This window comes from Lutra lutra, chromosome 3 (genome assembly GCF_902655055.1).
Source record: "Lutra lutra chromosome 3, mLutLut1.2, whole genome shotgun sequence".
Classification (NCBI taxonomy): domain Eukaryota; kingdom Metazoa; phylum Chordata; class Mammalia; order Carnivora; family Mustelidae; genus Lutra; species Lutra lutra.
The window spans coordinates 178829784-178857683 of NC_062280.1; the positions used below are offsets into that span (position 1 = coordinate 178829784).

The 27900-nt window shown below is 33.5% G+C and overlaps 1 long non-coding RNA gene across 1 annotated transcript; it reads left to right on the forward strand.

Moving 5' to 3' along the window:
• Positions 1-813: 813 nt before the first annotated feature.
• LOC125095905 (uncharacterized) lies at positions 814-27091 on the forward strand. Its single transcript, XR_007125997.1, has 4 exons — positions 814-936; positions 1073-1247; positions 11722-11875; positions 25971-27091. It is a non-coding gene; the product is annotated as an uncharacterized LOC125095905 (long non-coding RNA).
• The last annotated feature ends 809 nt before the right edge of the window (positions 27092-27900 follow it).

A 27900-nucleotide genomic window follows, 5' to 3' on the forward strand; every position in this document is an offset into this window, starting at 1 on the left:
CACTGCAACCAAGGTACTAAACATATCCATCACTTTCAAAAATTTCCTTGTATTTTTTAAATTACATTAAATATTTATTTTTAAATCTGAAATCTCTTCTCAAGAAGGTCCCTAGAGTAGGACATGACTGTGTGTGTGTGTGTGTGTGTGTGTGTGTGTGTGTGTGTGTGTATTACCCCCAGATGGTCTACTGACACTAGCATAAGGTGGTCTAAGCAGTCTTTCAAAAATAAATCCACCCACAAAACATATATTTAAGGAACACTAAAATAATAAGACAATAGTGAAGGAAGATGTAGTATAGGTATAAATAACAATTAGGAAAAGTGTAAGTTCTATATTTGAGTCCAAGAATTAGCAAATATTTCTGAAAATCAAAAACAAAATAATGCCTTTGAATTTCAAAGTGTTATTTCCAAACATTATTCTGGGGGAAAAAAAAAAACAGAGAAAATTAGAAAAAGATATAGGAAAAGAATAAGAGAAAAAAAAATCAATGTGAAAGTAACAAATTCTCTAAAATTTGTTTTTCAAATTTCATGTTTTTAAGATTTATTTATTTATTATTTTAGAGAAAGAGAGAGCATGAGGAGAGGGGCAGAGGGAGAAGGAAAGACAATCTTAAGCAGGTTCCATGCTTAACACAGAGCCCAACATAGGGCTCACTCTCATGACCCTAATATAATGAGCCAAAATCAAGAGTCAGACAGTTAACTGACTGAGCTACCAAGACACCTCAAGATTCTCTTTAATTTAGATTATTATATGTCATCACCCGCTTGTTCTATTAGCGTTCTATTGCTCCCAGAGCAAATTACCACAAATTTGTTGTCTTAAAGCAAATTCATTACATTACAGTTCTCTATCTCCAAGTTTGACGCAGATCTCCCTTGGCTAACATCAAGGTGTGGACACAACTTCATGCCCTTCTAAAAGGTATTAGGAGAATCCATTTCCTTGCTCATTCAAGTTACTGGGAGAATTCAGTTTCTTGCAGTTGTAGGTCCAAGTTTTCTGGAGTCTACAGGTCTCTCACATTCCCTGACTCATGGACTTCTTCCTCTATTTTCAGAGTCAGAGATGGTAATTTGATGTCTTTTCACATGTATCTGTGTGATCTACCCTTCTGTCTTCATTCTCCATCATTAAGGATCACATAATTAAAAATGGGTCACCTGAATAATCCAGGAGAACTATATTCAGGTCTTTAACTTTATCATATCTCCACAGTCTCTTTTGTCATGAAGGTATGTATTTACCCTTTCTGAGGGTTAAGGTATGGAAATCTTTGGAATACTTTTATCTTCTTCCCATATCATTTTCCTCTGGAAAGTCTTGAAAAATTAGAGAAAATAATATTCTAAGTCTGAATGGTAATATATGCCAAGCCCAGAGTAAGAAAGCTGCAAATATAAATTTTACTAATAGGTAGAAGTCAACTATCACCCTAATTTTGTTTTAGGTATGTGTGTCATAATTATAACTGCCATGTAATATTATGTGAAACAATGAGAACTCTTTTGCAGATATGGAAATGAAATATTTGTATTTTCTTCCAACATAACAAAAAAGCAAAGAAAAGAAACACCAAAAATAAATGATAATTTGTAAAATTGCTTTGGTTGTACTCAGAAGAAGTTTTTTTTGTTTGTTTTTGTTTTTTAAGATACCAGTATTATTTCAGAAATTTTGGTAGAATACACAAAAACAATCACCTCCATGCCAGATTTTACATATTCTATACAAGTAAGACACTGTAATTGTGATACAGTCATAATTGAGACAATTTAAGCAAGTTATTTCTGAAAAGTGGTCTATAATATAATAAAATATACACATGCAGAGTTTCTTAGGATTATTGAGATATAGGCAGATAAAAATCTAGCAATAATGAGAACAAAATTAACATATTCATTGTACCTGTGTTTGATCAACCTAAAGAGAATATCAAATACTTGTTGATGTACTATAATCAAAATGGCTTCTGAATCATAGGCTCAGTTCAATAGAATTGATTACTGAAGAAAAAAATAATGCTTACATAGAAGTATTTTATGCCATTTGTAGATTAGCCTTATACATGAAGGCTAATGAAAATATATATTTTTCATGATATTCTTGACCTAACAATATAAATTATTCTTCACTCGTTATCAAATATTACTTCTGGTCCTTCCTCTTGTGAAGCGAAAAATATACTATGTTAAATATATATATATATATATATATATATATATATATATATATACTGTGTTTAGTATAGTGATATCATCATAAAACAGTGAACCCCAGGAACTTTTAAGTCTTAAATGAAGATGAAGTTTTAATTATGAGAATCGTTTTTATTGAATTTGCAAAATTAGACCAAGTCTGAACTGTATGTAAAGTTATTAAGAAAAGGAACATATAATGGACCTTTTTCTTAATGATCTAAAATTCTTAAAAAAGAAAAAAAAAACAAGTGGGAGCCAAATAAATAAATAGACAAATTTGTATTTTTTGTTGACTAATCAAAAGAGTTGCAGAATTATTTGGTCATTAAACATTCCATGGCAATTCATTATTTGTCCACTTCTGCAAATAGTGCTAACTTAAAAATCCCATATGATTTTTCAGTGCAATATAATAGGTGAGACTATTTGGTGTATATCTCCATGTGCTATACCTACACTAATTTAAAAGGGTACACTAATAACTATTTAAGGCAAAGAAAAGATTTAAAAATATTGATTGCTCTTTTCAATACTTGAAGCCTGTTTTTTTAGGGTTTGACTACTATGTTTTTTTTTAGGGTTTGACTACCCTGTTTTTTAGGGTTTGACTACTAAATTTAGGGTTGACTACTATGTCACAAACATGTGACAGATTCACATGTCCATCTCAATTAATATACACATACTCCCATCAGGTAAATTAATGTCCATTTGATAGAATAACTTTTTTTTAATATACTAGCAGAACTATGCTGTCGGCACTTAATGATAGGAGCTTTTTCCAGATTTAAGTATAGGACTTACCATGTTTTCTGTTACAGGGTAAAAACAAACTGACACATGGTCAGTTCATATATATATATATATATATATATATATATATATATATATATGGAAAATGGTTATAACACTTTGTTTTATAAATTGATTTTTGCTTTACTGTATCAGCATGATGGTGTTTATCTAGTGAGTGCAGCCATTTTTCATAAGCAAAGTTGCTAGGAACATTAAGACATTATATCCTCAAGGTGTAGTCATCCATCTAACTATGCAAAGGAGTAAGAATTATCTTGTTACTTTTAAGATGGTACACAACAGTATTTCCCTGAAATGTTAAGTGATGTATGATGTTAGTTTTACAAGATCATCCTAGTTTATATTAGTTTAATATTGGGCAGTAAGAGAAATATAATAGACCAGGTTTTTGGCATCCATTAACAATATAAACATTTCATAAACTTTGTTAATGACACCAGGAATGTCAAGAAAATATAGCTGAGTGATGCTGCCCAAAAGATAGCTTAAGATAGTGGGAATTTCTCTCCTCCATGTTGCAGATACCTTCACTACACTGTATTCTATTGTGTAAGTTTTCCTTTTTTCTCTTATTATGTTAGATGAAAATTAAAATGACAACCTTCTCTACACATGCACTCGTAGAATGAACATTTTATAAATCTCTACACTACAGTGTCTGTTATTCATGTGATATATCAAAAAGTTAACACAATATTAAACATCAAAATGATATACTGGGGAATTTTTAGCAGGGTAATCGCAGACCTATATAGAGAATAATTCAAGATCTATAAACACAATGGATTTACCATGTTAAAAACTGAAATCATTTTCCTCCTTCTCAAAATATCCCCCATTCTTCATTATGGTTAGGAATCCCTTGTGATTATTTTACACATCTTAGACAAAGTTCTGCAATATGATTCTTATAGACAATTTCAGATAAACTTACTGGAGAACAATTATGATAAATTCAGAGATTTTCAACTTCTAAATAGTCAGTCTTGTATTTTAACTAATTGAATCTACAAAAATTATAAGGAATATTGTCAATATAATCAATATTGAATAAGTTACTCTTATTCAAACTCTCAGGCCTTCTACCTTCTTGAATTTCAATGACAGACATCACTAGAAATTAAAAATAGACATATTAACTTGTGATAATGATAGTGATAGTGATTTTACTTTTCTAATATAAAGCCACATTTGCTGGGGTGCCTGGGTGGCTCAGTGGGTTAAAGCCTCTGCCTTTGGCTCAGGTTCTGATCTCAGGGTCCTGGGATCGAGATTCTCTGCTCGCTAGGGCGTCTGCTTCCCATCTCTCTCTCTGCCTGCCTCTCTGCCTACTTGTGATCTCTGTCTGCCAAATAAATAAATAAAAATCTTAAAAAAAATAAAACCACATTATTTTCTCATTAAAGCATCACTTTTAAAAATATATGTGTGAGAAATTCTTTATAGATCTTGGATATCAGCCCTTTGGCTGTAGTGTCATTTGCGAATATCCTCTCCCATTCTGTGGGTTGCCTCTTTGTTTTGCTGAGTGCTTCCTTTGCTGTGCAGAAGCTTCTTATCTTGATGAAGTCCCAAAAGTTCATTTTCACTTTTGTTTCTCTTGCCTTTGGAGACCTGTCTTGAAAGAAGTTGTTGTGGCTGATGTCAAAGAGGGTACTGCCTAAGTTCTCTAGGATTTTGATGGATTCCTGTCTCATATTGAGGTCTTTCATCCATAAATTCAAATCAAAACCACATTGAGATACCACCTTACACCAGTGAGAATGGCAAAAATCAACAAGGCAAGAAACAACAAATGTTGGGGAGGATGTGCAGAAAGGGGAGCCCCCTTACAATATTGGTGGGAATGCAAGTTGGTGCAGTCACTTTGGAAAACAGTGTGGAAATTCCTTTAAAAATTAAAAATAGAGCTACCCTATCACCTGGCAACTGCACTACTGGGTATTTACCCCAAACATACAGATGTAGTGAAAAGAAGGGCCATATGAACCCCAATCCTCACAGCAGCAATGTCCACAATAACCAAACTGCAGAAAGAGCCAAGATGCCCTTCAACAGAGGAATGGATAAAGAAGATGTACTTCATATATACAATGGAATATTACTCTCAGCCATCAGAAAAGATGAATACCCAACTTTTGCATCAACATAGATGGAACTGGAGGAGATTATGCTGAATGAGTTAAGTCAAGCACAGAAAGCCAATTATCATATGGTTTCAATTACTTGTGGAACATAAGGAAAAACATGGAGGGCAATAGGAGAAGGAAAGGGAAAATGAAGGGGGGGAGGGCGGGAGACGAATCATGAGAGCCTGTGGACTCTGAGAAACAAACTGAGGATTTTAGAGGGGAGGGAGAAGGGAGGATGATGAGACTGGTGGTGGTTATTAAGGAGGGCATGTATTGCATGGAGCAATGGGTGCTATACATAAACGATGAATCTTGGAACACTACATCAAAAACTAATGTATTGTATGGTGACTAACAACACCATATATATATATATATACACACATACATACACATATATCTACACACATACACACACATATATATACATACATATACACACACATATATATGTATACACATACATACATACATACATGAGTGACACTGAGATAACACAAGTAGTCAGACTAAAAAATAAACTCAGAAGAATTGGAAGTATTAAACGTTACTAATAATTCAAATAATAGCAGTGATCAAAAAACAGGTTAAACATGAAGTGTGAGGTAGCTGACACAAATTTTAGTTTCTACCTCACTGTATTAGCGGGCAATCTGACTGAGCCTAAATATGTGAGGTGTCTAAGCAATATACAAGTAGTATACATGTGGTATCTCCTTCAGAAAAGGGAGATATTTCAGTTAGAAAATGGCTTCACATTTCTCAGTCCAGGAATTGTGTATAAATCATAGCTATTATTCAGCAATTGCTTACTTCATAAATTGAAGTCATAAATTTCAAATATTGGACTATAAGCAACCCAGACAGTTTGGGTACATTCTTTAAAAATATCTTAAGAAAGTTCTGTGGGCACATTTACAGGATAATTTTAGTGAGTCTTGGTGTTTTCCCAACTTTATAAACTAGCTGCTAATTATTCACCTACCAAACATAAAATTCAGGAAAGTATCATGGAAATATTAATATGTTATAATGTTAGATGTGTATTCCTAAGGGAAAATGTCCTGTAGAACTTGATAGTTTATTTTAAAAAAATATGAAACAACATTGTATTGCTCTCCTAAATCACATTTTGATTTTTAAACTTAAGACATTTTTGACACTGGGAAGTTAAAGGATTTATTATGCTAATTTTCCAGAATTTTGTTAATTTATTTTATTCTGATATCCAACAAAAAGGAAAATATAAAATGAGATAAGATCTAATGGGGAGGAGTTAGAATAAAAAAAATATCATCATGAATCACAAAGTAGTAGAAAAAGAAAGCATTCCGAAGGAAAGGATACAATTAAAATCTGTTCTATACTTTCTTCTTAAAAATAAATAAGAAAAAAAATGCAAGCTATTTACCATCTACCCAGCTAATAATGGATGATAATTTATGAAGATCAGAAATGAATAAAAGTAAATATTATTACAATATTTGAAAATAAATATGGAGTTTGTCCCTTAACTAGAAAACTTAGAGCAATAATGGTCAGTTAAGCATGATGCAGTTGATAAAACAAACAAACAAACAAACAAACACACAAACAATGGCAGGAAGAAAAGGGCACAGTACTCACATGCAAAAAAAATGAATTGCAGTATGCTCAAAATGAATTGTACATGTTTTTAAAATTATAATTAATAGATTTGCAGCATAACGGAATACAACTAACCCAATGATATGGTATGTCTAATTCACTTTTCTGAATCTACAGTTTGCAAACAAGTCATCAGACATGATCTCTTGTACAAAACGTCATGAAATGTATGATTTGACCTCATCAAATTCATTAGTCATATCCAATATTGTTACCTTTGGGGAAAAAAAAATGCCTTGATGTTGTTGTTAATTAGTTAATCTTCTGTTATTATTGTCAATTTGTGTTTACTAAGTACATCGAGAAAAAGATTGGGCAATTTCAGGTCAGAGATCTCAGTTTAATCATACAAATATTGTATTTCAAATAGAACTGAAAATAACAACAAATAATAATAAAATCTGTACTGAAAATAACAGTAGAGATTCTGGCAAATTTTATAATAAATAATTTTTCTGAAAGGCAGGAAATATTTACCAACATCACTGTGGAGCTTTTCCAACATCAGTACTCGGTGCATATTTATTTGATTCACCAACATATGGCTAAATAGGCATGTGTATCTTGCTCCCTACGCTCTCAAGAGATCTTATTAGAATGAAAATAAAATGATGCAAAAGAGAATAAACTTACAAAAGCTGAGATTACTGAGGGAAAGGTATACGAGGATGAAAGATACTAACATTTTTTTTAAAGTATAAAGCCATTGGAAGTGAGTTCACAAATGAAAATGAGAAAAGAAAGCATTTTTCCAAAACAGATTCCATATCAGACTGCTGTGAAAGTGGGAGTCAGTTCTCCAGGCAGAATACTGGAGATTTTCCAAACATGGTAAAAGCTTGTAAAGGGTCAACACTGGGACTGAAAAACAGACTCCAGAATTAAAGCCCTAATCATGAAGTCACTATACTAGTCAGTTCTTGAACTCTTCTTCTCCGCAATATAGAGTGTCCGAAAGATTAAGCCAGGTTAACACCTGAGAACTAATTGGAACCCAAAACAGAAATGATTCAATTGTTGCCTTTAGTCAGAAGGACGGATGTGGGAGTATCAGGGCAGGGAATTTTTGCTTTTCATCTTAACTCATCTATATCATATGATTTTTAAAAATTCTTTCTAGTTGGCGGTCATTAAAAATATTAATAGCAGTGTGGACTTTTATTTGTCACCTACCAGTTGTTTTTTTTGGAAAATTGTGTGGATTCCAATCCATTTTATCAAAAATTGTAATAAACAGATGGTGGTTTTTTAACATATTGAAGAAAATTTAGCATTAAGAAAGTAACATACATTGGCAGATATGAAACCTTGATTATTATTATAAACATGGTTTTATAAACAAGCACTGGTATAAAAGAAAAGCAGAGTTAACTAATGAGAATTGATGTTAGTTTTTTTTTTTTTTAATGTTCGTTATTTTTACACAAATGCTATTGAAGTAACTTGTTCCACAAAGATTATAGCAATGTAGCTCTAGGCATTCTTGACCAGGACAAAGAAAATCAAACACAAGGGTATAAGAGGAACAACTATTTTCTGGTTTTGGAAAACGTTCATGCCTAAAAGATTATCACTGTGTTGTTTATTTGTTATATAGGCTACATTAAAAGTAAAAATCATGTTTGTGCATTTAACAACTGAATGTGTTAGCAAATTAATAATCCTTACAGGTGGGGTGCCTGGGTGGCTCAGTGGGTTAAAGCCTCTGCCTTCAGCTCAGGTCGTGATCTCAGGGCCCTGGGATGGAGCCCCGCATCAGGCTCTCTGCTCACAGGAGCCTGCTTTCCCCTCTCTCTCTCCCTGCCTGCCTCTCTGTCCACTTCTGGTCTCTGTCTGTCAAATAAATAAATAAAATCTTTACAAAAAAAAAAAATAATCCTTACAGGTGCTTCCATAAAATATCTGCACTTCCCAAAAATTATTTCCTAAAAATTTATATCAATAGTCCAGATTTGAGAAATATCTATATGTATCAGATTTTGCTATCTAAAATGAATCATCTTAAAATGCAGTGGCTCAAAACAAAAGAAAATATTTATTTATTTATTTATTTTTCATAATGCATTGGTTTGGCTGGGAGATTATTTTTGTCAGGCCCAGTGGGTAGAGCTAGATGGTCTGGAATGGCCTCACTCACATATCCAGAAATCAGCTGAGATGACTATAATTATGGTTACTCTTGGGACTTTGGGGATGGTCATTTCCCACTCTCTAAAGGCATTACCAGCCATCCAAGAGGCTAACTCAAGTTTATTTACATGTTGGCAGTAAGAAGGGGGGTAAATCCCAATGTACAAACATTTCAGGTCTCTGCTTGGGTCACAATTCCTATTGATTGGAACAACTCACATGACTGAGACTAGACTTAAAGCCCAAGAGGATTACCCAAGGCAATGAATACAAGAAGTAGGGTGACCATAGCCATTGGCAATCTACTACAACCATAAAAGGAGAAAAGAAATCTGTCTTGCTTTCAGATCCTTCAGAATGCCAGTTTTTCCAGATATAAATATTCTATGAGAGCAGTTTTGAGAAGTTTCCCAAAATGAGGGTATTCCAGTAGATGAAAGGGCTCTATTTCCTATAGCATACCCCTTGCCTGTATCCTTTAAAGTGAAGCCATCTACATATGCAAAACTCATTCACCAGCTTCTATTTTTAGTCAAAAACTGTTAAGAAAGAGATACCTGAAGAAACCAATACAGAAATTTATCTTTTTAAATCAGCAGATGTTTGCAGAATAATATAAAAAGATTATATAAAAATAAGGAACCAATAAATGGGAAAAGATTATATAGGCATTCATGTGTATTGAAGATAATTTAAAAACACAACTACCAAATGCTTATTGATATATTAGAAGTAATTCAAAATAGCACTAAAATTACAAAAATGAAAAGATATGGTGAAATGAATGGTTTGTATTCTTCAAAATGTTCAAATACAGGGGTTCCTGGGTGGCTCAGTTAGTTAATCTGAGGACTCTTGATTTTGACACAAGTCTTCATCTCAGGACCCTAGTTCTCTGGTCAGTGTAGAGTCTGCCTAAGGATTCTCTCCCTCTGCCTCTCCCCCAAAGTGTACCCATTCTCTCTCTCTCTCTCCCCCTCCTCAAATAAATAATCTTTAAAAAATAAAATTTTAATTATTTCAATCACCAATGCAAACCAAGACTTACTCTATGAATCAGCTTAAAAGCCTCCACTGTGGTCTCTGTTCTAATAATGTTCATTGTCTAATCATATAATGATATATACATGTATATTGTTAGATATATATATTAACTATAACTTACATATACACACATACACAACTATTTCACAGGTCTGAATAATTGAAAGAATTCACAATACTCTACATATTTTGCTCACATAAGGTTTTAGTTTTAATGCAGAGAAAGGATATGGTACAACAGGAGAAAGAAACCACATTCAAGAACAGGGGCTTTGAGGAATGTTCTTAGTTATAGAGGATGTACTTCATATCTGTATTGTAAGTCACCAAGATATATACAAGGAATCTTGGTTTTTGGAGAGCCTCAGTAAAAGTTTCTGGAAATTTTTTATGCTCTACTGGTGCATATAGGCAAACCAAGATGTGTATCTGGTTAAACCAGGGTAAGCCACCATGTAAACCTCTCTAAACAATATAAACAAACTGGGACAGGTGTTTTTGGGGAGGAGTTTTAAACATTAAATAGTATACTATAAATTACTAATCCATATTACCCTCGAAGTAGCCAATAGATGCTAAAGATCAGCATAGAGCTGTGTCTGTACAGGTTGATAACCTTTTTTTTATAAAATACATATTGGTAACTGTTTGTTAGTTACAAGTTCATTATTTTTAAATAATCTTACAAGTTTGCATTTTACTTTTACAAATGTACAAAAATACTTAATCTGATTTGATCGAAAAAAGATAATTATTTTATGTATATTTATGAACAAGAAAGAACTCAAGCATTAGTTGAAATTGTGAACAATAAAAATTCTTGTAAATATTGTTAATGTCTATTGAGGGGAGCATCAAACAAATTATTATAAATAATTCATGTTAATATGATGCAGCCATGACAAATGACCAAATGCTAATAGATATAGATAAGAGATACATAGAAAGAGATGCAAATAACTTAAGTGAATCAGACATAGTAAGTATGTGTGTTTATACATGTATTTTGTGATATTTAAGTAAAATAATTTTATATGTGTATTTGCATGTGCATATGATTATATATATTATACATTTGTGTACACAGCATTTTTAACTGTTTTGTAAAGATAACACAAGAAAGTATATTATTCTGTGGTTATATTTAAGGAAGGGAGTTGTCCTATGTGGGGCCCAACACCAGGATCCTGGGATCACGACCTGAACCAAAGGTAGATGCGCCCAATGACTAAGCCACCCAGGCACCCTTTTATTTTTTTTTTTAACTTTTTTCCTGCTCAGCAGGAAGCCTGCTCCCTCTCCCACCCCCCTGCTTATATTCCCTCTCTCACTGTCTCTTTTTCTCTCTCTCTCTGTCAAATAAATAAATAAATCTTTAAAAAAAAAAAAAAGGAAGGGAATAGTTGAATGGAAAGTCACAAGGTATATCCTGTATACTTTGTACAAATCTGTCTGACTTGCACAATATGCATTTTTATATTGTGTATTACATATATAATTATATGTATATATAACTGTATAATTTATATATAATTATTTGGATGTGTTATATGTAAGCTTAATTATAGCTGGTTAATTCAATGCTAAAGCATTTGAATATAGCTAAGTGTTGTTTTGTAGTTTAGGTCCAAATGCATGAATAAAGAATGAATGAACTTTTCAGGTACAGTAAAAAATAAGAGAAAACCACAAGTTGGACTTTATCTCAATTCTGTACTATTTGGGTCTTTAAATGACAGAGTGCAGTCTTCTTGAACATTTAAAGTGATTCTGATTGAACTACAGGATTGATTTTGCAAGTAGGACAAGACAGCTCATTGGAGGAGCCATCTGAAAGAGAACACACTGAAATTAAGCAAAGAAAATTGCCTGGTGATCCATTTGGTTTGGCAGGTAATCCATTTTTACACAAAAAGTAAACTAGTTTAACCAACTGACCAATCATATTCTGCTTTAAAAAAATATTTTACTGAGGAATTTCTATATAAAATTGTCCAATTACTACATTTTCAAGACAAAATTTTAAATGACTAATGTTTATTCCAATAATAAGTAACTGGTAAACTTTCAAATTACTTTGAGTTTCTATATAAGAAATTAATGTAATTTCTCTAACAAAATATTAACAATGCACACAATTTATAGAAGTTTTAAGATATTCCAGATATACAATCCTATGAGGTTACTGCTGTTTTAGTCCATTTTGTATAAGAAGACATGAATCTTTAGGAAGTTAAATAACTTGCTTTAAAATACAGAGCTCATGAGATATGGAACTTATATTTGAAAACAGCTCTATCCTATTTTCCAGAGTGGCTGTGCCAGTTTGCATTCCCAACAGTATAAGAGGGTTCCCCTTTCTCCACATCTCACTAACATTTGTTGTTTCCTGTTTTATTAATTTTTGCCATTCTAACTGGTGTAAAGTGGTATCTCATTGTGATTTTGGTTTGTGTTTCCCTAATGGCTATTGATGGTGAACGTTTTTCATAGGTCTGTTAGCCATTTGTATGTCTTCTTTGGAGAAGTATCTGTTGATGTCTTCTGCCCATTTTTTGGCTGGGTTGTTTTTTAAGTGTTGAGTCTGAGAAGTTCTTTATACATCTTTTATATCAGCCCTTAATCTATAATGTCATTCTTTGTATGGAGGTTGCTCAAGATATTAAAAATAAAACTACCCTATCACCCAACAATTGCACTACTAGGTATATACTCCAAAGATATAGATGTAGTGAAAAGAAGGGGCATATGCAACCCAATGTCCATAGCAGCAGTGTCTGCAATAACCAAAATGTGGAAGGAGCTGAGATGCCCTCCAACAGATGAATGTAATAAAGAAGATGTGGTACATACATAGTTTGAAATATTATTCAGCCATCAGAGTGGATGAATACTCACCATTTGCATTGACCTGGATGGAACTGGAGGTGATTATGCTAAGTGAAGTAAGTCAAGCAGAGAAAGACAATTACCATATGGATTCACTCATATGTGGGACATAAGCAATAGTTCAGAGGACCATAGTGGAAAGAAGGGAAATCTGAAAGGGAAGAAATCAGAGAGGGAGATGAACCATGAGAGACTATGGACCCTGGGAAACAGACTGAGGGTTTCAGAGAGGAGTAGGGGGAGGGCATAACAAGGTGATGGGTACTAAGGAGGGCACTAAGGAGGGCTCACTAAGGTGAGCACTGGGTGTTATACGCAACTAATGAATCATTGAACACTATAGCTAACTGAACATAATTAAAAAAAAAAAAAAGAAAGAAAAGAAAACAGCTCTATGTACTTCTGGACCTGCACTCTTAGATATTGAAAAAAGGTAGACATATTTATGCTTCAAAAAACTGAAAAAAAGTCCTAAATATGGAAACTTCTTTTAAAAACAGGGGTTAAGTGACTGCCTTTGGCTCAGGTCATGAAACTGGAGTCCTGGGATGGAGTCCCACATCAAGCTCTCTACTCAGCAGGGAGTATGCTTCTCCTTCTGACCCTCCCCTTCTCATGTGCTCTCTCTTTCTCTCTCTCTCTCGTTCTCTCTCTCTCAAATAAATTAATAAAATCTTAAAAAAAAAAGTGAAAAAAACAGGTGGTTAATCATTCAAAAGTTTACACAATATTATTTGACTCATGAAACTGATTAAGAGGGAGCTGTACTATGTCACCAAATACTGGAACCATTTCTTATAAATCTTAATTTAATGGACACATTGCAATACAGGCTATATGAGTAATTTTATCTTCAAATAAGGAAAACATTTCATTATTATTATAACTAGATTATTATTATTCTCTGGAGATTTATCCAGATCATTCGTTGCATGTATCAATTGTTCTCTCTCCTTTATTGCTGAGTACTATTTCCTGGTATAAGTGTCTAACAGTTTATTGGTTTAATGGTCAACTTAACCAATCGAAAGATAGGTCAGTTGTTTCCATTTTTAAAAATTAACTTTTACAGGGGCACCTGGGTGGCTCAGTGGGTTGAGCCGCTGCCTTCGGCTCAGGTCATGATCCCAGGTCCTGGGTTCGAGCCCCGCATCGGGCTTTCTGCTCAGTGGGGAGCCTGCTTCCTCCTCTCTCTCTGCCTGCCTCTCTGCCTACTTGTGATTTCTCTCTGTCAAATAAATAAATAAAATCTTTAAAAAAAAAAGTTTAAAAAAATTAACTTTTACATACTTAGCTGTTAACAAATAAAACTTCTATGAATGCTAGGTATAGATTTTTGTATGAATATGAATTTTTGTATGAATTTCTCTGGGATGAATGTCTAAGAGTGCAATTGTTGGGTCATTTGGTTGTTATGATTAGTTTTTTAAGTAACTGCCTACCTGTCTTATTTGATGATTTTAATGTTTTATATTCCCACTAACAATTTATATGTGTTCCAGTTTCCCCACATTCTTGTCAGCATTACACGTTGTCATAATTTCTCTATTTTAGTCATTCTAATAGTTGTGTAATGATATCTCATCATAGTTTTATATTTCCTTTGTGATCAAAAATCTTGGATATTTTTTCATGTTTTTCTAATCTCTAAATTTTTCTTCACGCTTTTTGCCCATATTCTAAAGGAATTATTTGTTTTTATAATATTTTGTTTTGAGAGTTCTTTATATATTCTAAAGACTTGTCCTTCAAATATGTTGCTTGCAAATAATTTCTCCCACTCTATAATTTTTCTTTCATCCTCTTAATAGTGTCTTTCATGAAGACTTTTCATTTTAAATAAGTCCAGTTTATATATGTATTTTTTTCTCTTACAGATTTTTTTAACCATCCAGTATAAGAACTTTGTCTTACCCCTAGATCCTGAAGATTTTCTTCCCCAATTTTTTCCCTAAGTTGTAAAGTGTTTTGAGCTTTACTGTTCAATCCATGATTGATTTTGAGTTAATTTTTGTATAACATGAGAAACTTCTTTCAAATGATTTTTTTAGCCAATGAATGTCCACTTTTTTCACCACAATTGTTGAAAAGGCTGTTTTTCCTGCATTAAACTGCCTTTGCATCTTTGCTAAAAATCAATGGGGTATATATCTCTAAACTCTTTTTTTTTTTTCTCCATTGTTTTAATAGGTCTATCCTTCAACCAATCACACTATATGAAAAATCTTGAAATTTGATACAATGATTCCTAGGTCTCATTTTTCTTTTTCAAAAATTTTTTTTTTGTTATTCCAATTCTTTTCTCTTTCCACTTAAATTTTAAAACAATCTTGTCTATATCCACAAGTATTTGTGCTGGGGTTTGGTTAGGAATCTCACTGAAGCTGTATATCCATTTGGGGAGAATTGACATCTATACTATATTGAACTTTCCAATCTATGAATATAGAATACCTCTTTATTCATTTAGATCCTCTTTGATTTATTTCATCAGCACTGTGGTGTTTTTGCCATATAGGTCTGTACATTTTTTGTTAGAATTGTATATATTTCATATTTTTAGATATTATAAATGGTATTAAATTTTAAAAGTCAAGGTCCACATGTTCACTACTAAAAGAGAAATACAATTTATCTCTGTATGAGATATCTGGGACTTTTTTAAACTCACAGATTGGTTCTCAAAGTTTTCACTCATTTGCTTGGTTTGATTTGTTTGTTTTGAGATTCCTTGAACTTTTCCATGTAGATGTGATGTCATCTGTTGAATACAGACAATTTTATTTATTTTCCAGTCTGAATTTTTTATCAATTTTTCTTGATTTACTGCACTGGCTTAATTTCCAGCACTATGTTGAATAAGAGTGGTGGGAGTGGACATCCTTATCTTGTTCCTGATCTTAGTGGAGAAGCATTTAGACTTTCACCACATTGTATAATGCTAGCTATACATTTTTTTGTAGATGATTTTTTTTTCAAGTTGAGGAATTTCTCCTGTATCCTCATTTCTCTGAGCATTTATCATGAGTGACTCTTAAGTTTTGTTGTTGCTACATTAGTGGATATGATGATGGCATTGTGTTCTTTACTTCATTAATACAGTAGATTCCATTTATTATTTGTTTGCACATGTGTTTTCACTTAGGGTATTACACATAGCACAGTGTAGTGAACACATTAACTCCCTGAAATGATTACCTGAAAAAACAAAATTCTAGCACTTCAAAAAAAATTTTATACATATGACCTTTACTAAATATATCACATGTACCACAGTGATGAACACACTCTTCCACTGAAATAACACTGCGCTTATTCACATATCAAATAAAATTCATTTTTAACAGCTTTATTGTGGTATAATTAATATAAAAACACCAATATTTAAATTATGCAATTTCATAAGTTTTGACATATATATACAGCTATGAAACTTACTCCACAATTGTGGTAATAAATATATCCATCACATCCAAAAGATTCCTCCTGCCTCTTTGGTATATTTTTCTTTCAGTCATGGTAAAAACACTCAACATGAATGACACTACTTATTTTTTTTAATGCATAATACAGTGCTGTTAACTATACGCACAATGTTGTACAGTAGATCTTTAGATTATTATTCATTTTGCAGAGCTGAAACATTCTGTATGTTGAATAGAAACTCCCATTTACCCTATTCCCAGCTCCTGACAACCATTATTTACCTCTCTGCTTCTATAATTCTCACTATTTTAGATGTGTCATAAACGTGGAATCAAAATATAGTTTTTGTTCTGTGACTGGTGTATTTCACATTGCATACTATCCTTGAGGTTTGTACATGTCATCACATGTAGTAGGATATTCTTCTTTCCAAAGACTGAATGATAGCCATTGTTTGTAAATATCACATTTTCTTTATCTATTCACCTTTCAATAGACATTACTAAAAACAAAAATAGACAATTGGAACTATGGCAAACTAAAAATCTTCTGCACAGCAAAGGAAATAATCAACAGAATAAAAAAGCACTCTATGGAATGGGAAAAAATATATACAAGACACGTATATTGTATTCCTCAATTAAAAATGGGCAACGATTTTAAATAGATATTTATTTAAAGAAGACATATATTGGCCAACATATACATAAAAAGATGCTCAATATCATTAATCATCAGGGAAATGCAAATTAAAATTGCAGTGAAATATCTCCTCATACACATTGGGAAGGTTCTTATCAAAGGAAAAAAAAGATAAATTTTAGCTACAATGTGAAAAAACTGCTATGCTGTAAAATAGTGCAACTGTATGGAGTTTCCTAAAAAAAATTAAGAACAGAACTACCATGTAACCCAGCAATCCCACTTCTGGTATTTATCCAAAGGAAAACAAAACACTAATTTGAAATGATATAGACACTCTCATGTTCATTGCAACATTATCGACAAGATATGGTAAAAGCCTATGTGTCCACTAGTGGATGAATATATAAAGAAAATATGATATGTATGTATGTATGTGTATATACACACACATACACACATATACACACACATATATGTATAAAATACTATATATTGTATATATATGTACATATATACACATAAAATATTATCTTGTCATAAACAAGAATGAACTCTTGCCATTTATGACAACATAGATGAAACTTGAGGGCATATGTTAAGTGAATTAAATCATACAGAGAAAGACAAATACCTGACTTATATGTGGCATCAGAAAGAGAGAGAGGGAAAAAAAAAAAGAGCTTACAGATATAGAGAACAAATTAGTGATTGCCAGAGGGGATGTAAAGTATAGCATGGTGACTACAGTTAGTAATACTATATTGGATATTTGAAAATTGCTGAGAGTAAATCTTAAAAGTTCTCATCATGAGAAAAAAAATTGTAACCATGGTGATGAATGTTAACTAGACTTATTGGGGTGAGGTCCTCACAATATGTATAAATACTGAATCAGTGTTGTAGAACTGAAACTAATATAAGGTTATATGTCAATTATATCTCAATAAAAAAGAGATTATTTTCAATCTTATGTTTTTCCACTCAGATATATGTATTATCCATTTAGGTTTTATATGGAATACAAATTCGTACTTTTTACAAGAATTTTCTATTTTTGATTAGGGTGACTCTGTTATAGTCATGAACATTTATTTTAATTGTTTATAACTGTCTTTACCATTTAAATTAATAAACCAGAAAGTCTTCTATATTTTTATTTTTTTAAGATTTTAATTTACTTATTTACTTGAGAGAGAGAGAGGCAGATAGAGTGAAAGAGTGTGAGCAGGGGGAGGAGCAGAGGTAGTGGGATGAGCAGACTCTGTGCAGAGCACAGATTCTGATGTAGGGCTTGGACTCAGGACCCCAAGATCATGACCAGAGCCAAGAGTCTGACACTCAGACAAATGAGCTACCCAGGTGCCCCTTCTATAAAAAGAGATCCTCTGGTTTTCCAGGAATTTATTTCATAATAGAGTTTACAGAAACTGGATTGTCAAATGATCTCGTGCCTGCCACTTAGGAGGTAAAAAATTCATATGTTAATCTCTAATTTTGTTTTATTAGGTTGGTGAGCTCATTGCTTCATGTAGAGTAGAGATAAAAGTAACAGGAAATCCAAGTAGTTTGGGACTTTTGGGTGGTTTCTTTCTAGCACTCTTTGGTGTAAGCACCAATGAATGTGTGGTCTTCTTGTTGCTCTGCCTGTCCTTATTTTATGGTCTTCATCTGGGGTGTTAGTTTTTCTTTTCTTTCTTTTTCTTTTATTAACATATAATGTATTATTTGTTTCAGGGGTACAGGTCTGTGATTCATCAGTCTTACACAATTCACAGTGCTCACCATAGCACATACCCTCCCCAATGTCTATCACCCAGACACTCTATCCCTCCTACCCCCCCTCCCCTCCAACAGCCCTCAGTTTGTTTCCTGAGATTAAGAGTCTCTTATGGTTTGTCTGCCTCTCTGGTTTTGTCTTGTTCCATTTTTCCCTCTCTTCCCCTATGATCCTCTGTCTTCTTTCTCAAATTTCTCATATCAGTGAGATGATGATAATTGTCTCTCTCTGATTGATTTATTTTGCTTAGCCCAATACCCTGTAGTTCCATCCATGTCATTGCAGATTGCAAGATTTCACTTTTTTCAATGGCTGATTTTATATATATATATATATATATATATATATACACACACACATACACATATACACATATATATGTATATATATATATATACACACACATACACACACACACACACATATATATATATATATATAATCACATTTTATTTATCCGTTCACCTCTTAATGGACATCTAGGCTCTTTCCATAGATTGGCTATTGTGGATAAGGCTGTTATAAACATTGGGGTGCACGTGTTGAGGGGTTTAGTTTTTCAAAAGTGAATTTCAGTGTGGGGAATAATGAGTGAATTACTAGAAATACTTAGCTGGTTCATCATGTTGCAGAAGAACTGACTTCTTTTCTTTACTTTTTTTTTTTTTTAAGATTTCATTTACTTATTTGAGAGAACGTGAGTGAGTGAGAGAGCATGAGCAGGGACACAGGGAGAGGGAGAAGAAGACTCCCCGCTGAGCAGGGAGCCAGACACACATGAGGCTCTCCATCCCAGGACTCTGGGATCATGACCTGAGCCAAAGGCAGATGCTTAACCAACTGAGCCACCCCAGGTCCCTGATTATTTTGTTTTCATTTAATTAATTTCATCTAATTGATTAATTGTTGATTCTGAGAGCTTTCACTCAGTGTAGGGTGGGACATATCTCTTCTCTCCACTACTGCCCTTTTAAGAAACACATCGAAGCAAATTCTTGTCATTTGGGTACATCGGTCTGCAATAAGGAAAGCCTCGATGTTAATACTGCAGTGTTTCTGAGCAACAATCAAGTGGAGGCTGACTTTTTTTCAGAAGCTCCCTTTTAATCTAAACATATTTTTTCTCATGCTAAAAAAAAATGGAGTTATTATTATCACAACAATATCTCCATTTAGTGCTTTCCTTTTCTTGTCTGGACAAATTAGTGGTTCTTTCTCATCATAAAATTTGTCTCTCTTGCATTATATCTCAGGCATTTTGCAAAGGCTCTGGATTAAAAACAGCCAATTGATTTTTACATCGTTACTTCTTTACTAAATATTTTCATTTATTCACTTTATTTTTAGATGTAATAAAAATCTTCCTGGGGTGCCTGGGTGGCTCAGTGGGTTAAGCCGCTGCCTTCGGCTCAGGTCATGATCTCGGGGTCCTGGGATCGAGGCCCGCATCGGGCTCTCTGCTCAGCAGGGAGCCTGCTTCCCAATCTCTCTCTCTCTCTCTCTGCCTGCCTCTCTGCCTACTTGTGATCTCTGTCTGTCAAATAAATAAATAAATAAATAAATCTTAAAAAAAAAAATCTTCCTGAATATTTATATAATAATTTTAAAATGTCATTTTATATTTAATTTGAAAATACATAATTGATAATTTTATTACACATAAATAATATGCAAACACTGAAACTTTCATTCCAACTATGTTAAAAGAAGTATTGCTTGCTTGGTTAGAGCACTCTTTTTTTTTTTTTTTTTTTTAAATTTTTTTATTTTTTTCAGCATAACAGTATTCATTATTTTTGCACCACACCCAGTGCTCCATGCAATCCGTGCCCTCTACAATACCCACCACCTGGTGCCCCCAACCTCCCACCCCCCACCCCTTCAAAATTCTCAGATCGTTTTTCAGAGTCCATAGTCTCTCATGGTTCACCTCCCCTTCCAATTTCCCTCAACTCCCTTCTCCTCTCCATCTCCCCTTGTCCTCCATGCTATTTGTTATGTAGAGCACTCTTTTCCCTAAGGAATCTCCATTTTAAAAAAATTTTGTGTGGTTATCGTATCAAAAATAGGGCAAATCAAGAGATACTTAAAGACTAGGTGAGCTAGGGGTACCTGGGTGGCTCAGTGGGTTAAGCCTCTGCCTTCATCTCAGGTAGTTATCTCAGGGTCCCCTCCCTCTCTGCCTGCCTCTCTGCCTACCTGTGATCTCTGTCTGTCAAATAAATAAATACAATCTTAAAAAAAATAAAGATAAGGTGATCTGCTTCCATGTCAAGGGAAAGGTTATTAATAGTTTAATTTTAAGTGATTAAGTCTCAACTCTTTAAAATATTCATGTAAAGAGTGATTTTTAGCAACCTTTAGACAAAAATACCTTATTTCTTGCTACTTTCATCTTATTTTGAGCTGGCCGTTTTATTCTTTTTGAGCATGTGCTCATGTGTACATATATGTGGTCTCCCAGCAAACTTCAGAGCGATATGGAAACTTGCCTTTCCTTGACTCACTCTGCTGAAGCGTGTAAGTGAATCTAACCAACTATTTCCTCAGGTTTTTCTGCATGTCTAGCTTCATGAAGTACACAGAAAAACATTCATTTGAGAAGAAAATGAATTGCTCTGCATACCATGTCATATGGTTGCAATAGTGCTATCAAATTCCCAGCTCCATGCTTAAAGAGCATCAGCAGGTGGCTTATAATTTTGAAAAAAACAGTAATAAATTGAATGTGTACATAATTTGTATAATCCTTTATAAATAAAACAGTGTCCCAAATTTAAGAAGATGTATATATTTTATTAATTGTGAAGCCAAGTGAGGTTGTTGATTCTTTATTTTATTTGTAACTGTGTCTATCTCACACTCAATATGACAATAAATATTATTGTTGTAAATTTAGAAAATGCTATTTATTTATTTATTTATTTGTCAGAGAGAGAGATCACAAGTAGGCAGAGAGGCAGGCAGAGAGAGGGGGGGGGGGGAAGCAGGCTCCCTGCTGAGCAGAGAGCCCAATGTGGGACTCAATCCCAGGCCCCTGAGACCATGACCTGAGCTGAAGGCAGAGGTTTAACCCACTGAGCCACCCAGGTGCCCCCATATGTCCTACTGTTTTTTTTTTTTTTTTAAGATTTTATTTATTTATTTGGCAGATAGAGATCACAAGTAGGCAGAGAGGCAGACAGAAAGAGAGGGGGAAGCAGGCTCTCCACCGAGCAGAGACACCAATCCGGGGCTCGATCCCAAGACCCTGAGATCATAACCTGAGCCGAAGGCAGAGACTCAACCCACTGAGCCACCCAGGCGCCCCTGTCCTACTTTTTGATACAAATACCTAGATCCATTTTGTAATGCCTCACAAAATAATTTAAAATATATACTTAATGATAAAGATGGATTGTTATTATTAGTAATATGTCTCAATTTTCTCCTACTTAATTATAGTAACAGAATACTGGTACATCCTTATTGAGCTTATATATACCAAAATTCTTAGTGTAAGTATCTCTATACCATATAAAGAGATTCAAATATCAGTTTGAGTCTCGAATAATGTATTCCATGGAGAAATAGCATTTTCTAAATTTACAACAATAATATTTATTGTCATATTGAGTGTGAGATAGACACAGTTACATATTTATGTATATTTATAACTCTTTAGTTTTCTTGAATTATACATATGTTTTTCTAATTTACTTATTTATTATTATTATTTTTAAAGATTTTATTTATTTATTTGACAGACAGGGATCACAAGTAGGCAGAGAGAGAGGAACAGAGAGGAAGGGAAGCAGGCTCCCTGCTGAGCAGAGAGTCCCGATGCCGATGCGGGGCTCAATCTTGGGGTCTTGGGATCACGACCTGAGCCAAAGGCAGAAGCCTTAATCCACCGAGCCACCCAGGTGCCCCTATTTATTATTTTTTAAAAGATTTTATTTACTTGACAGAGAGAGAGTACAAGTAGGCAGAGCGACAGGCAGAGGGAGAGGGAGAAGCAGGCTCTCCACTGAGCAGGGAGCCTAATGTGGGACCCAATCCCAGAATCTTGGGATCATGACCTGAGCTAAAGGCATCTGCCTAACAGACCGAGCCATGCAGGCATGCTATTTTTCTAATTTAATGCATTACATTCTATTGTGGTACTATAAATTTCTTGCCAACTTTATTACAGGAATAACAAAACAATATTCTATTATTAATAACAACTCTTATTTATGGATCTGGGGCTAAATGATTATTTACAAAATATGAACTTAATGAGTTCTAAGCTTTAGCAATTTATTTTTATGATGTATAATCACTAATTCAACAGGACTTCCTCTACCTAATGATACCTATGTGATCACTGAAAATTTAGGCAAATGCAATGTTAAAATTTAAAAGAAAGTTCTTGTATATGGAGAGATATTTCAATGATACACTCCATTGTAAATTTTAAGGACAACATATTTCATGTAATTGTACAATGCTAGTTATCAATTTATCAAATCACAGCTCCATAGGCATATACTTCATTGATTATGCCACAATTACATAACTTAGCCTCCTAAACATTTTTCCTAGAAGATTGGAGAACTCCTAGAAAGTGGAATCTGAAAACACAATTTAGCATCTGTTATAGACCCTAATTTCAAAGTCCAGGCAACAATAAATAGAAAGGTATGAATAAGAAAAGTGTGCGTGCTGGAACTCTTTTACAACTTAAGCTGGAATATATTACTCCACTTGCATCTTATGAGCCTGGACTTACTCATAAGATGACTTATCTTAAAAGAAGAGACTTAAAATATGTATTTGTTCTGGCTCTTCAATTGTCAGATGAAAGTATTAAGTGAATGAAAGACCAGCGCAAAATGTGAAACAGCTACCTCTATTTGCCACAACATACAAATAAGAATGTCAAATCAGAGTTGAAATAACTTGCCTATAGGTAACAAGTCCATGTATTAAGCCCTTATCTAAATATTGGCATCAACCCATATTTATTTTCTTTCCGTTACACACAATTACGTTTTCATAATGAGTAAGATGGATACATGAACAAGAGAAAGATTCTCATCAATTATATTGTCACACTTCATCCAAAGTGAAACATCTGAGAAAACCAAGTAATGATTAAATTCTGTAATTATACATGTTTTCCTTATTTAGTTTACTGCAAACATCAATATTTTGTTGTAAGTAGGGGATGCCTCTCTCTTGCCATTTCATTTTGAGATAGTATAACTGCAATAGTCTAAATTACTTACCTTTTGTGAAAAATGGAAGTTCCCAACAACTTTCTCATAATTACGTATTTATTTTACATTTCCTTAAATCATGAACTGTCAAAAAAGTAAATATCTGGTTTCTTCTAAATCAAAGTTTTAAATGAGAAATTCAGAAACAATTTTATTAGAATTTAAATACCACATGGTATAAGACCCAGATTTTGTCGAGACAATTATTCATTTAAAGAAGTTTGGTGCAAAGCCAAATTTCCTGATGGAATGTAGTAATTATTTAAGTCAGGGACTTTTACTCAAAGAACATAACTCTGCAAACATTAGAATGTTGTGCAGTTGTCGTTTAATATAAATATTTAAAATAAATTTATCATTAATCCAAAAAAAAAGATTGTAATAAGCTTGGTCATACCTGGTATGTCTCTAAACCTAAGTAGATTCTAGAGACACCAGCAGATTCAAATACTTAATTTTATGCTTCATGGTCCACGTGATTTAGTTGAATTCTAATTATCAGTTTCTTCTGGTCTTTCTTGAATCAGATCCTCTTTTTTCCCAGAATCAGGTTTGTCCAGAGGGAGGAGATTTACAAAGCTGAAAAGGGGCAGAGTCTTGGTGAGCAGGATAGTGAGCAGGATAGGCCTACAGCAAAGCTGGCCATAAAGACAATCTCTAAAACAAGTGGTTTACATTTGCACATAATATTACTATATTTTTTACCCTATCTAATTTGTATCAGTGAAATAATATGTTGCTAATTGGGTAATTCATCTAAATAAATACTAAATTTATTTAGAAGATAGACTATAAAGTACTTAGGTAGATGACAACAAAGCATTTTAATATGATTAAAATCCCTCCAATTATAATAAGTATTACTTAACTTTTGAGTTTATACACACACACTCATGGTGAGCCATGTGTATGTGTGTGCAGAGTTGACTCTCATTATTCATGGTAGTTAATGTTCTATAAAGTTTCTGCAAATGCTGAATAAGTGAATACTGAATGATTGCTTCTAACCCGAACTCTAACTTCCTGGGAACCTCTGGTCACAATAACCGTCAATCAATCAGTAAATAAGCTTGTTTTATGTGTATTTCTGTTGCAACACACACACACACACACACACACACCACTTTTGGCTCGTTAACATCAAACTCGTGGCCAATACCACTATAATCCAAGCCTAAATGAAGTTTATCTAACACACATATTTTCCCCATAATACACATCATGGTTTTCTGAAGCTTAGAGAAAGAAGTTAGACAACACTTCAGCCCTAGGCATAGGTGCCAGTTAAGCAGCAAAATCAGTAACAACAATCACAAAAATGTGAAAAACATGCCACTAAATACACCATGAAAAGGACGCCTGTGTATGGTATGAAAGCTGAAACAAGAAGGCTTAGCATTACCTTGTTCCTCCTCAGCTAATTGAATATATATAAAATTTACACACACATACACAAATTACTTTGTAAAATTAGAAATATGTATTTAAGTAAATGTTTATGCCATGTTCACATCATGGACTAGTAATATTTTTCAGTAAGCCAGTTTATATGGACACAAAAAGAAATATATCAATTTATGTATATTTTCATCCTTAAAAATACTTTATTGAATCAACTTTTAAAATGTATTATCTTTCCTTGTATGTCAGGATATTTGTTACAAACTAGCTGAGTAGCTTTGCCAATTCACTCAAAGTGTTGAAGATTTTTTCATACATTTGGAAAAGCCTTAATTTTTTAGTAATAACGAAATGAGTACCTAACTCACAAAAATTCTCCCCTAATTCAAGGGCTGTCAAATGTTGGGGCTGCGATTGAAAAGTGCAATCCTTACTCTTTCGCATGTGATTTGCTATGACTGTTTTCATCAAGTTTGAGGTGAAGCCAGGCCCGAATTTGAAATTAGTCTCCAGACAGGCAAGATGAAAGAAGACAGAAGGAAAGAATAAACCGAGAGGAAGTCGGGAGTGCAAAGCAGGCATTACCTGATTTCCTTTTTCTTTGCAGGTTGTGATTGGTGTCTTCACAGAAGATCTTCAGTCACATACTGAGAACTCTAATTAAGAGAGTTATCTCCATTTGTGCTGGCTTGAGGGGGTACTTCAATCAAGTAGAACCTGTTGAAGTGTGAATAGGAAGAGCAGGGGAAGTCAGAGTGTCATCGGGAGAAGTGAGTTGGCTGTCGACCAAGAGACATCACAAGTCAGCTTTACTCTGGCAAAATGTCCTCAACCCAGTATGGAGACTTGAGGCAGAAATCAGCTTTTTGCCTATACACTGGACCTGAATCTGTGTATCAGAGGTAGACTGACTTAACCAGGGCTCTTAGAGGCTGATATCAAAGTTCAAATTATTTTGCAATAAGAAGTACTACATACTTCTGTCCTGATTAATATACTTGCATTCTTGAGATGGATTTGCATTAGAAGCTGAAATATTTTTCAAGAATTGCTTGGTAGACATGAAATCTGAAATAAGGAGGTTTTTAATGATAATAGCTTCTGATAATCTGACACATCTATCTCTTCAGTAGAATATTCTGTCTCTAGGACCAAAGAGATCATACATCTCATTACACTACATGAATAATGCTAAAATTATTTTCTCTTCTGACTCTCTCTCTCTCTCTCCTTTTTTTTTTTTTTTTTTTTTTTTTATCATTGACCAGTCCTTTGGACTGACACATTTCAGACAGTATCTGTTGTTGATATTAAGATTGCACTATCTTCCCGGAAACTTGGAGACCCACTAGGCAATCCTATAAAAAAAATTAAAAATTAGGCAAATTCGACACCATAGAACGTATTAGCAATCTGTGTCATAACCAAGAGCTTATGTATCACTGTATGCTAATTAATTCAGGAAGGGTCAAATTCCAGTTATGACATTCAGGCAGTAGACTCATGGAAACTCATTCAGCTAAAATCTAATTAATTAATTTTTTCCTTTTTTCACTTTTACTTTTGATGGATTTTAAGTTCACAGAATGGAATTAATCTTATTTACATTCATCCTTATTTTATGCAAGCCCATATCTGTCTCTGTTTATCAATCATCTATCTATTAATTCTTTATAGTTAAAAAAGTAACATATATCTGAATATTAGAACAATTAAAATAAATTAGAACTTAACAACTTTTGTGTTCCTTCCCCATGTCCTCCTTATTCATTTCTCAGACATTGCTCTTTCTTTTCTAAATCCTGTGCCCCTTATACTCTTGCTTTTATTTTTATATGATTTATATAATTTGTATACTGTTTATAGGTATGATGAGAGGACATGAGAGATATTTCAACCATAACTGTGAGGAACCCCCTCCCCAAGGAACCAACTGTACTCTAATGGTCAGAAAGAAAGAGGATGAGCAAGCAACTGGGTGTTAGCTTAGAAATGCTACATAAATATCTTTGTTCTGATTTCAAGCTCACATCATAATCTAATAAATTCTTAGTAGGTTCCAAGTAAATTGCCTAGAGATAAAAATGTTCTAAGAACTTCACAAAATGTTTTGTCTAACTATGTTTGCATTTCTCCTTGTAAGTCTAACAGACAGTGTGATTATAATCTAGCATCCCTAGAGGGACAGGATACACAGATAGTTTGATTCTTTGAACATTCATGCTAGAGATGTGATTGTTTTGTTGAAAGTTTGATGTCTTGCAGACATGCAAATATCTTGCAGAATATTTTGAGAAAAAAATTAGCAATCAAAAGTTAATTTCCAAACGATGAAAATAATAAAAATTAACATTCAAAATATTTAAAAAGCATGGACTTTTTAAGTAGCTTGTGCTCAATTCTATACCATGCCACTCAAATGTTATGTATGCTTTCTGACTCGTACTTCAAAACCTTAATTGTAATAATCCTCCAGTTCCTTCTTGAAATTAATGAATATGTCAGAAGTATCTACCACAGCTTCGGATACATCACAA